The sequence below is a fragment of the Ceratotherium simum genome, chromosome 9, assembly GCF_057802395.1.
Source record: "Ceratotherium simum simum isolate JZ-2026a chromosome 9, ASM5780239v1, whole genome shotgun sequence".
Classification (NCBI taxonomy): domain Eukaryota; kingdom Metazoa; phylum Chordata; class Mammalia; order Perissodactyla; family Rhinocerotidae; genus Ceratotherium; species Ceratotherium simum.
This window is the reverse complement of record NC_141908.1, coordinates 31,315,108-31,327,899: the sequence shown is the minus strand read 5'-3', so window position 1 is coordinate 31,327,899 and position 12,792 is coordinate 31,315,108. Positions and strand designations below refer to the sequence as shown.

At 41.2% G+C, this 12,792-nt stretch overlaps 1 protein-coding gene across 1 annotated transcript in view; it reads right to left on the bottom strand.

Moving 5' to 3' along the window:
• KIF5C (kinesin family member 5C) overlaps nt 1-12,792 on the bottom strand; it is a 159,648-nt gene that overhangs the window by 129,162 nt on the left and 17,694 nt on the right. The window lies entirely within an intron of this gene.

Sequence of the window (12,792 nt, the reverse complement as noted above, 5' to 3'; positions counted from 1 at the left end):
TTACATTAGTATTGTAAGTGAAAAATTAGTATTACATGCTGTAAATACAAGACTGTAAAAATAAATACAATGAGAACAAAGCAATACTAATGAATTCTAGCTAGATACCATTGCCCACCAAGGGCTCCAAACCCAAGACCTGCTCTTTCCTTTTGTTAAAAGGGAAATTCCAAAGTATTAGAGATTAAAGACTAGCACCAGACTGAGCCTTTCTCTTTGATAGAATCAGAAGGCCTGAAAGAGGACTGAAAAGAAAGAACTTTTCACTACATGATTCAATGTTGTCTAAGGCCATATCTGTGTGCTGCCTAAAATGATCAACTACCAAGATAATTTTCCTAATAAATACTAGGATTAGTTCATATTCCCCCATGCTTCTTTTTAGGGAACAATTGTGACTTCTTTGATGGTTGCCCATATTTCTTAGCTCCATTCTACCTGTGCTTAGAAAATGAGATTATAGGGGGTCAGCCCAGTGCCACAAGTGGTTAAGCGCGCACGCTCCGCTGTGGCGGCCCGGGGTTCGCCGGTTCAGATCCCAGGCGCGCACTGACGCACGCTTGTCAAGCCATGCTATGGTGGCGTCTCATATAAAGCGGAGGAAGATGGGCATGGATGTTAGCCCAGGGCCAGTCTTCCTCAGCAAAAAGAGGAGGAGTGGCATTGCATGTTAGCCCAGGGCCAGTCTTCCTCAGCAAAAAGAGGAGGATTGGCAGATGTTAGCTCAGGGCCGATCTTCCTCACACACACAAAAAAAAAAAAAAAAAAAACAAAAAACAAGATTATAGACATAGAATTGAAAGAAGATAGAAAACAAACACCCAAAATATCAGAACTAATGCAGAACAGCAGCAATCCACCCAGGCTAGAGCCCAGATTCACCCTAGATGGGCCATCCATCAGGGCTAGAGCCTGGAATGTGTCCAGAGACTGCCCATGATCAATATCTAATCAATCAGTGATAACAATAATGATAGCCAACATCTGAAAGGTCTGCATGTCAAACGCTGCACCGTGCACCTCATATATATGCTCTCCAATCTTCACAATAACCTCATGAGGCTGGCGCCATTATTATTCCCAGTGTGAGGAAACCAGCGTCTAGAGGAGCTGAGGAACTGGCCCAGGATTTCCAGCAAGCGGCAGATCCAGGATTTGCACCAAGTCTGTCTGACTCCAGAGCCCATGTTCTTAACTCATCTGCTCCCCCGATGCTGAGACACAAAGCAATTTTAAACCTCACAAACCTCAAAATAATAGCCTGCTGCTCTTAAGCACAATTAAGACAATGGCTTGACACAACAGGAAAACCGTTCAATATGTAATTAAACATAATTACTGGTGTCCTCTAATTGTTTGGGAAAATAAGTTTCTCTCACTTGACAAGCTATAATTCTGGTGTGTGCTGAGAGAATGTTCAAGTCTTCACTTCAATCTGTTTATCTCCAGCACATGCACAGATCATTGGTCAGATTTCATGGTGAGTACTAGGGTGGCTCAAAGATCTCATCAATATGTAACTTGGAATCAAATAAGCTAGGCCTTGGAGGGATCTTAGCCATCCTGCCCAACCCTTCATTTTACACATGGGGAAATCAGGGCCCAGAGAAGTAACTTCCCAAGAACATGCAAGTCTCTGGCTCCTGCTCGAGTGCTCAGCACACCTCACTGATTAGATGGGTTAATGTCAGATGCCTAAAGCTGAAAACCTGGCTTCACCACTTAGCAGCTGTGTGACCTTGGGCAAGTTATTTAACCTCTCTGAGCTCCACTTGGGAAGATAATAATAGTAACTATTTCACAGGGTTTTGTGAGGATTAAATGAAACACTTGGAACACTACCTGGGCACATGACATCTGATCTACATATTTACTGCTTTAAACAGTAAGCTACACGTGGATGACGGACCTTGGAAATACTTCAAGGTTCTCATCAGGGCTGCTAAGCACAGTGATAAGGATGTGTTCTTATGCGCTGAGGAGCCGCTAGAGGAGATCTCCAACACCTACGGCACAGAGCTCAAACTATAAAGCAAAGGAGTTTAGCCAAGGTTCTTTTAAAGAGGGAGAAGGGCATGGGAATCAGACCTTAGAACCTTGTATTGTGCTAAACTCTGCAGGAATGAGCTTCAGCGTCAGTAGCCATGCTATTGTGGGTAGACTTGTTTATTCGGATAATCATGTTTCTGGAAGTGCAAACTCAAAAAAAAGCAACACGAGCAAATACTTATTGAGTATATACTTAGTAAAAAGCACTATGCATGAGATACAAAGCACTCTGTATGAGATAGAAAAAAATTTAGGGTATGGCTATCTAAGGCTAGCTTGGTAAACACCTAGAGCCAGGCCCCACTTCTTTCTTGTACCCCATGGCAGACATCACTAATCAATCACAGCACACTTGCCCACAGAGCCCAAGTACAGCCCAAGTACAGCCTTATAATTCTTCTCAACCCAGTGATCCAAGAAGCCACTGCCAGTCCATAAGCATTGAGTGTTAGAGGATGAAGGTATGTAGACAACCCAAGAATGAGGCATGGGACTAAAACTCAGTGGGGGCTAAGAATTATTTTTACTTAGATTCTTTTGATAAGACATTTGCATTTAAAACAGCTAAGAATATAACACAAAATACATCTTGTGTGTGTTGCAGGGAAAAGGTTCAAAGTATCCAAGTGATAATACACATAAGCAACGTGAGATGCTCTTTTTATAAGCTTCTTGGTTGGAATACTCAAGCACTCCAAAAACATTCTCATTCTCCCACAAGAAAAACTAGCAGCATCTTCATTTGAAAGGGAAGCAATGGGAAGGAAGAGAGACTGCAAGGTGCTTATTAAAGATGCTCTGGCAGTTCATGGCCATCTCAGCCTTGCCCCGTCTAGGACCAGTCAGAGGAGAAGCCAGGACTCAGAGAAATGAAACAAACCAGAGGAGGGGGAATCCAGGAATGTGAGTGGCACTTCTGAGGGCCTGCCAACCACAGAAGGTGTTGCCCATTTTCTGCATCTAGAGAGGAGACAGTGAAATGAGGAGAAAGAGGGCCAGGATTTCTGTTATGTCGGGGCCCAATCCGGACTGTCAGAAAGAGTTGGTGAGCTCAGTGAAGAGGGCCTCTCCATGCACAGCCCACTCATGGGAGAGGCAAGAAGGACATGACTATGTTTAATACAAGTCAAAAATCTTATTTAAAAAGTATACCTTGCTTACATTTGTTCCAAGTATCCTAGAGGATACCGACCCTTTAAAAAAAGGCTGTAACTGAGGCCACGTCTCACATAGGCCATTATCCAGATGGCAAATAATGTTTCCTCTAAAATGCCAAAGAGATTGTTGGGGAGAGGTTTCCAGGAGCGCGGAGTCAGGAAGGTCGGAAGGCAGGAGTGCTCTGCTGACAGGAGCCTGCGTGGCGTGCCCCCCCCACCGTGGGGGTGGCACATATGCGCCAGCTAGTTGTCAGAGCAGTGAAGGGAGGAAGTTGCCTAAAAACATTTAATTGGTAAATAATCTGCTATAAAGAATAATGAACGTTTCATATCTCTATTTAAAACCTTAGTTCTGTTTCAACGTGTTTTCTTTTTACTTAATTTTTTGAACAAGAAATATGTTTACATGTTTCAAATACCAAAAAGCATAAAAGGGTGTGCAGTGAGAAATCTCCCTCACCCCTGCACGCCATTCCCTCAGCTGCCAGCTGCTCCCCACCCCACCTCCTCCCAGGACAGTCACTGCTACTGGTTCCTCACCTATCCTCCCAGAGCTCTTCATACAGACAGAAGCAGACAAACGTAGATGCTTAGTTTTCTCCTTTACGCCATAAGGGTGGCATATGATATACACCTGTCTCCACCTTGCTCTTTTCACTTGATGTATCTTAAAGTCTTTCTATATATTAGCACATGGTGAGCTTTCTCACAATAAATTTTTTTGTGTGTGTGAGGAAGATCAGCCCTGAGCTAACATCTATTGCCAATCCTCCTCCTTTTTTTTTTTTCCCCAAAGCCCCAGTGGATAGTTGTATGTCATAGTCGCACATCCTTCTAGTTGCTGTATGTCGGACACGGCCTCAGCATGGCCAGAGAAGCGGTGCATCGGTGTGTGCCTGGGATCTGAACCCGGGCCGCCAGTAGTGAAGCGCGCACACCCAACCGCCAAGCCACGGGGCCGGCCCCAATAAATTTTATTTTTTTATTTTTTTAGTGAGAAAGATTCACCCTGAGCTAACATCCGTTGCCAATCTTCCTCCTTTTTTTTTTTGCTTGAGGAATATTAGCCCTGAGCTAACGTCAGTACCAATCTTCCTCTATTTTGTTTGTGGGATGCCTCTACAGCATGGCTGATGAGTGGAGTAGGTCCGCACCCGGGATTCAAACCTGTGAACCCGGGCTGCTGAAGCGGAGCGTGTGGAAGTTTAACCACTCAGCCACGGGGCCAGCCCCAATAAATTTTATTTTTGATTGACATATAATAAATGCATAGATCTGAAGTATTCTACTAGATGATTTTGACAATCATATACCCTCATGTAACCATCACCTAAGACAAGATAGAGAACATTTGCATTGTGTCCCCTTCCAGTCAACCCCACCTCATCGACCACCACTTTTGATTTCTATCACTACGACACAATGGCTTTTTATACATGCTACAACGATGATAAGACATCATGTTCCTGTTAGAGACCAGTAATGAATTTCAGGAGATATTTGACTCTCTGTGAAGCCTCCTCCAACACAGCACCCTGCCCTGCCCCCCTGCCCCATGCTAGACCACGTACCCTCCTTGAGGTCCCACACCTGTACTTGCCCTCCAACACTGCACCAGAATAGCCTCTGAAGTGACCTCTTTCTGGTCTGTAAGCCTGAGCTCCATTCTTGTCACCAATGCCTCTCTAGTATCTATTGAGAAAGTACCAACTAAATATTTATTAAGCCCTTTCCCAAAGGCAATTTGTAATTAGAAAGTAAAAATATCGATTTCCTGACCAATATTGCTATGGAAGTGACTAACTACAAACTTCATTTCACAATTAAAGTAACTGTCAGAAAGAAGCCAGGAAGCTTGTAAAGAAACAAAGGCGGATCAGCCTGTGATGGGGAACAGGCACTCACAGGATTCAGCTGGCAGACAGGGAGGGGCCTTTGTGTCACTTGCTTGCCTTTGCTAATGAAGGAAAGAATGACAGACATTTTAAGAGTTGATTTAGAAGGTTTTGAAAACAAATCAGAGGCCTTTCTTGGGATTAGCATGAAACATTCACAAATAAGGCCTTCCTTGCATCACCAGATCAGTGGACTGTAAGCTTTAAACAGAAAATGGTGAGGTGAGGTGGGTTATCAGACAAAGAGTGTCCACAGTGATGTGGGTTTAAGAATGAGAGGAGACACAATGCAGTCTACACAGAAGCTGAAATATCAGGATGTACACCTGAAATTTATATAATGTTATAAACCAATGTTACCTCAATTTAAAAAAGTGGAAAATAAAGGTACATCTGTGTTTTGAAAGGAAAATAAAAGATTTAAGGAATACACAGGCACACAAACACGAAAGAATGAGGGGAGACAAATTATCAAGAAAACCATCTGCTCTGAGCTCTGAGAAGTAGATGGTATTGTCAAAATAGAGACATCTTTGGGGAATACTGAAAATTGAGCTGCAGAGAAGGCAAATAGGAAAAAAATCACAAAATCAGCAGAATAGCTTTCCAGGGAACAATCAAACAAGGTACCTAAGAGCAGAGAAATGGTTCAAAATAAAGCTAACCAAGCAGCTAGATTCTAGGGCAGCTACCAACCTTAATTGTTTCTGTATTGGTTTGCACCAAGCTTGAAGTAGGGCAGGATGAGGGGCTGTCATCCCACCTGCTTTGATGGGATCTGAAATCATCCTGCTGCCTCAATGACCCAGGACCATCCCACATTTACCATGAAAGCAGGAGCTGTACACAAGGGTACAGAGGATAAGGGGAGACTCAACCTCATGGAATTGAAGAAGAAATTGCCCTTACTTGGCTAAGGAAATCTGTTGGACCAGTTTTTATGTAGCCTATAGATAAGCAAGGAGTATTAATTATCCAACTTCTTTATGCAAAGCACAAGCATGTCTAGGATATTCTTATTCAAAAAAATAAAATAAATCCCTTTAATGTGCTTTACTTCACCTGGTTTCCATTTCTGATTATGCAAAAGCTGAGACTGCCAAGGGTTTTTAACAAAAGCAGCAATTAGTCTTGAAACATAAATAAAAGGAAACAGTAGGATATAGCTGTATACGCTTTGTCACTGAATCTTTTTTAAAAAGATTAAAAAGTCTTCTCTGCCAACAGAATTATATAGGTCAGTAATTCCAAATTCTGAAAAATATACTATTTAATTACTATTCTACAGAGCAAGCACCTAATACAATCCTTTTATTTTAGAAGCAAGGATTGTATACATATGTCTCCATTTCACATCAAATTTCCTTCTGAATGTTGGGCATTTGGTTGTTAATGTGAAAACGGGCCCTTCAAACATTACTGTTTTTCTAATCTTATATTCATTTTTGGCAAATACATGTGTGTTTTCTTTTGTAAAAAATTAAATAATAGTGGGATGGTGTATTAGTGTCCTATCACTGCTGTAACAAATTACCACAAATTTAGTGGCTTAAAACAACACGACTTTAGTACCTTACAGTTCTGTGGGTCAGAAGTCGACAGTGGGTCTCCCTGGGCTCACATCTAGATGTGGGCAGTGCTCCATTTCTCTCCTAAAGGCTCTGGGGAGAATCCATTTTCTTGCCTAGGCCGGCTTTTAGAGGCCGCCAGCGTTCCTTGGCTCATATCCTCCTTCCATCTTCAAAGCAGCAATGACTAGCTGAGTCCAGTCGAGTTTTTCTCAAGATGTCATCTGTCTGGTTCTGACTCTTCTGCTTCCTTCTTTCCCATTTAAAGACCCTTGTGATTACAGTGGGCCCATGGGGATAATCCAGAATAATCTCCTTAAGGTCAACTGATTAACAACTTCAATTCTATCTGCAACCTTAATTTCCCCTTGTCATATCACATGACATATTCAGGTTCCAGGCACTAGGAAGTAGACAGCTTTGGGAGCCATTATTCTGCCTGCCACAGATGAGATGGGAATTATCTCATGAGATACTCATTTCAGGGTTCTGTGACCTTGTGTACCTAATAAATGGTTTGGTGGTAATCTTAATGACACTCACAAGTCACCACAGAAACAGGGACATTCAAGGTGAGCCTGTCTATTCGACTGCAGGGGAATTGACAAACTGGCTTTTTCAGACTGGAAAGAGCTGCTCAGTCTAGGACTTTCCACCCCTAGATGCCTGAAGGTCTCCATTCCTATGTGGACTGGACAGGACATCTGGCAGGAAGAGAGGTCTAGGAGAGAGGTAGGACTTCACATAATGGTCTACATGCAGAAGGTGCTTGGGGGGCGGGAGTGGGCACAGTGTGCAACCCACTTTCACACACAGGATCTCATTTCATCTTCAATCCACTCCACCGGGCAGTTCTTAGCATCTCCAGTTCACTGCAAACATGTCAAATTGGTCGATTTGCCCAAGATCATATCTGCAGGGAGAGGTAAAGTCAGGACCCAATGCATCTCTACTGACCCAAACCCCAGGCTATCCCCACTAGCTCACGCCTCTTCCTGGAGCACACAGGACAGAGACCCTAGGACCGGGTGACTTCTGGGATGCCAAAGTTACACGTTCACACTGTCAGAGTCACCTGGTGGAGGCAGGGTGCAAACTGCAAACTCTTTTGGACGAAGTAAGGGTCAGGTTAAAAAGGCCAATTTTAAATTGCATTGTATGTGCTCTTAACAAACATGCCACCAGTCTGGAAAATTTATTTCACTAGCACCTCATATAGTGTCTGGCTCAGAGCTGGGGCTCGAAAGATGTCTGTTGCACAAACAAATATCACATACTTTTATCATATCTGTCAGGGGGAATTGTTGAGCTGATCAGGACATGAAAATGGTGAAGGGTGAGATTTTGATGTCCTCCAGCACTTCAAACGTGTCACAGGGAATTCGGTTTTTGAAAGGGGGTTGTAAACTCTCTTAACAACTCCTTGGTAGAGAAATACTAGTCTATGAGCTGGTTCATCAATTACATTTATTAGATCATAACTAGCACCTAAAAAAATGAAATGTGATGCAATAGAATAGAAAATATCAGGGTGCATCACATGCTTTAACAGTATTGCTTCATAAACTCTTATTTCAGATGTGAGCCTCTGCACGCTAAGTTGTGATGTCAAATGTATTTCTTGGTAAAATGGATCGTAGTCTATTTGTGAAAAAAATTGAAAACTGCTGACCTAGTAAAAACATTCTCATCACAAAATTCGGGAATAGGCCAGCCTTTCACAGGATGGCAATTAACGATAACTCAGTCCCAAATGGCTGTTAATTTTTAGCTTCTTAGGTTTCTATTGTCTTTTCTCATGGCCATGTGCAAGCCCCTGGAGTCCCAGACAGTTCCAGCAAAACAAGATAACAAATGATGAGAAGAGAATCACCTCCCCATTCTCTCTTCCAGGACATTCTCAATCCCTTACCAAACATTTGTCTGGAATTCTCTTCTCTCATTGAATAAAAGAGGAAAGACATCAGCATCACGATGCTCTAAAAGAGAGGAAGTTTATAAAACATGGTCCAGCTGCTATGAACTCTTCTTTTCATACAGTAATCTACCCCATTGTGACAGGAGCATCTGGCTTTCAGGGAAGCCACTTCCAACACTCAGAATTCAAAGTCCAATAACGTCCACCCCATTGGGGAAAGCTGGCATGCCCTTTACTTGGCCTCTCTACTCCTTTGTTTGGAGGCTCAGGTCAGCATGATTTTCATGCTCACATAAGTCACCCTCTGGAGGGCTCCCCAAGAGCTCTCCTCTGGGGAATCTTAGCCTTGTTATTAAGAAAAAGCCAAGAAACCCACTGTGGATTAAAACCTCCAGAGGAAAGGTCTGAGTTTTGTCATCTCTGAACCCCCTGCAGTATGTAACAGGGCCTTAGTGCATACCATCTGTTATGGACTAAATTGTATCCCCACAAAATTCTTATGTTGAAGCCCTAATCTCCAATGTGACTATATTTGGAGACAGGGCCTTTAAGGAGGCAATTAAGGTTAAATAAAGTCATAAGTGTGGGACCCTAACCCAATAGGACTGGTGTCCTTATAAAAAGAGGAGAGACACCAGAGATCTCTCTTTCCATGCATGTATAGAGAAGAGGCCTTGTGAGACACCAGAGATCTCTCTTTCCATGCATGTATAGAGAAGAGGCCTTGTGAGGACACAGTGAGAAGGTGCCATCTACAAGCCAGGAAGAGAGGTCTCCCCAGAAACCAACTCTGCTGGCACCTGGATCTTGGACTTTCAGCTTCCAGAACTGTGAGAAAATAAATTTCTGTTAAGTCACACAGTCTGTAGTATTTTGTTATGGCCACATGAGCACTAATACACTACCTATACCGAATTGGATTTGAACAGGCTATGTTTTTCTACCACCAGAATTGACTTTAAGTAGATATTTGGAAACATAAATGTTAAAAGAAAAGAGCAAGAAGAATATTCACGGTATATTTATAAATATACCACTTAGGGCTAAAAAAATGTTTGCAGTAACACCATAAAGAATATTAGGGGGATGAGAAAAGCAAAATTCAGGAGAGTAGTTGCTTCTGGGATGAGGGGACAACAGCTGGGACCAAAGGAGAGTCACACATTGGCAAAGTGCTGTCAGGGGGATGGTGACAGCACCTCAGGGGGGTTAATTTTACTAGAATGTCTCATAACTTATTTTTGTTACATATATATTATTTTATATGTATTAAGTATTTTATAATTGAATTTATAAAAGTAAGATGTTGGGGCCTGCCCGGTGGCTTAGCGGTTAAGCGCGTGCGCTCTGCTGCTGGCGGCCCGGGTTCAGATCCCGGGCGCACACCAATGCACCACTTCTCCGGCCATGCTGAGGCCGCGTCCCACATACAGCAACTAGAAGGATGTGCACCTATGACATACAACTATCTCCTGGGGCTTTGGGGGGAAAAAAAAAAAAAAAAGTAAGATGTTGGAATAATATGACATCCATCATTCATGCGCAGTTATTCCTGGGGGAGAGGATATGGGGTTTTTCTACTTTTCAAATTTTACCTCCTTGAATCTTTTTAATTGTCCTAAAATCTATATATGATATTTATATTTGGAATAAAAAAGAAGAAAATTAGAGGAAGCAAAAAGAAGCTACTGTGATTACTTCCATAGTTTCTTTAATCTTCCTTCCCCACTTCCATTTTCCTGAGCAATAAGCTCAGAGGAACAATTGACGATTTTTAAGAAAAACGCATTGGTTGGTCTAAAATAATTTTGATCCTCAGATCCTATGGCCCAGTATTGATTTATTATATATATTACACATAAATTTATTTGAAATATAAGCTTCAGCTGGAATTAACCCAGACTCTTTTGAAATGAAAATAATAGCTATAGGGTTATAATAATAATTCAATCACTCTATAGCCTGGTTATTAGGAAAACGCCAGGAAACAGACATCCAAGGAAGGAAGTCTCTTATTTCTTTTCCTTTCAAGGCAATTGAGGTAAATTACGGACATTTCCCTTTCAGAAGCAAGGACTATCAATAGAATTTAAGTGTGGTTCATTTATATTAATATCTTCAATTTAGAACTTCTTGGACCCTTCTTTCTTTATGATGCTAGTTTTCAGTTTAAATTAAAATAATTTTGTAAGACCAGTAAGGTACAGATCAAGAGAAGAGTGTTTTGTGTGTAGCTTCTACATTTTAGTAGATGAGGAAATCATTTGAAAGCAATCATTTTCTGTACTTAATGAATCTCTAATTTCTTTCCTTTTTGGCTCTGCCAACTGAATAGCTGAATAGAATGTAACAGAGTTTGGATATTCAATACAAAACAATTTTTATTCTTTGAAAAAAAATGGAATCACTTTGCAAAATTTGCCCAACCTTAAAGGTGTTTCATGCTCAATAAACCTTGAATACTATTCACTTAAATCAGTTGTATTGCCATTATTTGTGTGTGTGTGTGTGTGTGTGTGTGTGTGTGTCTGCCTATCTATCTCTCTTAACAGACAGTGAGTTGGCTGAGGGTGGGATAAATAGATTGTGCTCCCTAAGGAACATCTGTACGCAATTTGGTTCAATTACGGTGAATTTCACAAAGGAAACATGTGGGCAGCTCCTTTAGTCCTCAAGTGGGATTGATGGAGGGAGGAAGAGAGGGACAATGAAAGCAAAAATAATCATAAAAATGAACTAGAAATACTCTTTCAGTTAGTCATTCATTCATTCCATCATATATTGTGCACCTATTATGAATCACATGCTGAGAACATGAAAATAAATCAAACAATGTATATCAATTATACCTCAAAAAAACTTTAAAAAAAAAGAAAGAAAAAAACACAATCAAGCAAACCTCGACCTGGAGAGGAGCTCACACTCTAACTGGGGTAATTCTAAGAAGGGAGGGACTAAAGACAAAAGAAAATGCCTCCCCAAGAGTTTCTAGGGTGAGAAGGAATTTCAGAGGCACAGATAGATGGGAATGACACTCCAAGAGATGGGAACCTCATCAACAAAGACCTGAAAGAGTGAAACCATAGATTGAGTTTGGGATATAGTGCTTCATTAGGTTTGAGAAAGGCAGAGTCTTGAAATGAAGTAGAGTGACCATGGCGAAAGGCAGAAGGGAAGATATCGTGGAGGGTTTTGCCAAATCACAGGAACCAAGTTGAGGAATTCACATTTATTTTAGTAAGCAAAAGAGAGTCCTTAAATGAGTCCTTAGCAGAGAACTAACACATTCTGGGTGGACTTCAGAAAGAAGATTTTAGCTACAGTGTTCAAGAGACTAGGGAGAGTGGAGAGCAAGCAGGAAATTGTTTTCCAATTACAATCCAAGCAAGAAGCAATCAAGGTCTTCTAGGCCTGTTCATGATTAAAAACAAAACAAACTAGGAATAGAAGGTACTTCCTTACCTTGATAATGGACATCTACTACAAACCTACATCAAACATTGCTTTAAGATCAAGAACAAGACAAGGATTCCTGCTACCATTGTTTTTATTTTAGATTATCCTGGAGGTCCTATCCAACAGAGTAAGACAAGAAAAAAAGAAATTAAAAGTATATGTTTTGAAAAGAAGGAAAGAAAACTGTCATTATTTGAAAATGATAACAATTATCTTCATGATATATCTTTTTAAATTTGCTGACAATTTCTTAGAAGACAGTTTAGTAATATGGTTAAATGTACAGGTGGACTTAGAAATCCGAAAAGCAGATATAAATCTCTCCATTTTTAAGACACAGAAGAGCAGGGTGAGCACATGTTTTTACAAGAAAAGCATCATAATCCTTTTCTTTGTGGACAGATCCATGTAGATTAATAGTACACTGAAACATTCAGAAGTCTAGCCTACGAGATTTCCTAGCAAATGCACCACACCCTGAGAGGACTGGCATTATGTTCTACGGAATGCCCTAAACAGCCTTTCAGATGGAAATCACAGCAATAACAGAGAAGCTGATTCTGTCCGTCATACATAATTTGATATCAATGTAAGGGCAAGCAAGAGAAAGAAAAAAATCCTCCACTTTCAATTGTAGCCCAGGTTACAGCTACCTTCTCCTACAGCAATTCCCAAACTTATGTGTCAGCACAGTGGGTTGCTAATGGGAAACACCAAGTTAAACAAAGCTAAGTGTGCTTATTTACTGC